Below are 1,792 nucleotides of genomic sequence, written 5' to 3'. Positions count from 1 at the left end.
AGGCTGGAGTGCAGTGGTGCAAACATGACTCACTGCAGCCTCGACTTCCTGGGCTCAAGTGATCCTCCTGCCTCAGCTTCCCTGATAGCTGGAACCACAGGTGTGCACCACCACACAGGGCTAATCTTTTAAATTTTTGTAGCGATGGGTCTCCTAGGCTGGTCTTGAACCCCCAGGTTCAAACCATCCTCCCACCTGGGCCTCCCAAAGTGCTGGGATTACAGGTGTGAGCCACTGTGCCCAGCTACTTCTTGTTTTTTAATTTTAAAACACATAGGTGGAAATTGTTGTGTTTATGTGTGACTTTAGACACACATTGTTCAATCTAGCACACCTACCATTCTGAGTTACCTGGCTCCTCCTGGCTGTCCTGTTTAAGTTGGTTTATCTTTTCCTGGCTATCTCATTCCTTTATTATTTCACTTTTGTATCTTTATTTTCCTTGAATTTTGCACAGCCTTTGGCAATTTCAACCCTTGGGCATTTTAGCTGAGTTATGGTTTAGCCTTTCAATTTTTGTGCATCTGGTTTCCTCTGTGCCAAGTTACTTACCTTGGTGGAGGATTCTAGGGTGGAGGGAACACGAAGCTTCTCTCTGTGACTCCGCTGCAAGGTCCCAACCCCAACATCAGAGGGAAGGGCCTGACCCCACAGGTCTTGGGGGCAGCCACAGTTAGCCCCGCCACGTAGCAGGTGCCCTAAGGGAGCCTTCTGGTCCACAGTTGGTCAGCAATGCCCCCGGGCTACTCACGGGGAACCCAGGTGGTTCTAGAAGAGTCAGAGGCACCTGTGGTGGGTGAGCAATAGTAACCTGTGTGCAGAGTCAACGACACTGACGAGAAGGCAGTGGGTGAGGCCCAGCCGTGGAGGGAATCATCCAAGAGACAAACCCCATGGGTATTAATCACCCAGGATAATTTGAGAAGAGAAGGCTGGATCTGCCCCTGACAGGGAGACCACTGATCAATAGTGAAGCAGGCTATTTCCTTGACCCCTTCTCAGGACTTGTGACAGGGGTGCCTCATTTACTCAGCCCACTGCTCTCAACTCCTCGTGGGAGGGAGCACATGAGCAAACGAGGCGGGAACTGGAGTGCAGGAGTGCTGGAACCAGCCAGCTGTTTCAGTGTGGGCGGGATCAGACTTCACTCTCTCAGATCCACCGCATTCCACCCCTCAGGAAAGGGAGCACACAGGTGAGCGGGTGCAGGAGCTGGAGCAAGCGCTTTTGGGCACCGGCAGCAGTGAACTTCATTCAGGCCCCACGACAGTGTCCAGGCAGGGTGCCTGTGACTCCTGGGGCCCCAGAGGCCATGTTAGAGTGCTCTTTTAGCTCTGCTGTCCATGGACTTAACAACATTAAATACATTCATTATTGTAAAAAATAATAATAAAAAAAACAAGTGAGTTATGTTTCAACTCAACATTGCAGGAAAATAACTTTATTTTTATTTATTTATTTTTTTGAAACAGGGTCTCACTCTGTCACTCAGGCTGGAGTGCAGTGGCGCCATCTTGGCTCACTGCAACCTCTGCCTTCCAGGCTCAAGCGATCGATCCTCCCACCTCAGCCTCCCAAGGAGCTGGGACTATAGGCGTGCCCTCCAGGCCCAGCTGATCTTTGTATTTTCGGTAGAGATGGGGTTTTTCCATGTTGCTCAGGTTTCATACTTTTCAATAAGATTTAAAATCTACTCATGGCAGGGTGTGGTATCACATGCCTATAGTCCTAGCTACTCAGGAGGCTAAGGCAAGAGGATCGCTTGAGCCCAGGAGGTCAAGGCTGCAGTGTG

The sequence above is a fragment of the Colobus angolensis genome, unplaced genomic scaffold, assembly GCF_000951035.1.
Source record: "Colobus angolensis palliatus isolate OR3802 unplaced genomic scaffold, Cang.pa_1.0 Scaffold33, whole genome shotgun sequence".
NCBI lineage: Eukaryota > Metazoa > Chordata > Mammalia > Primates > Cercopithecidae > Colobus > Colobus angolensis.
This window is presented reverse-complemented; position numbering follows the sequence as displayed.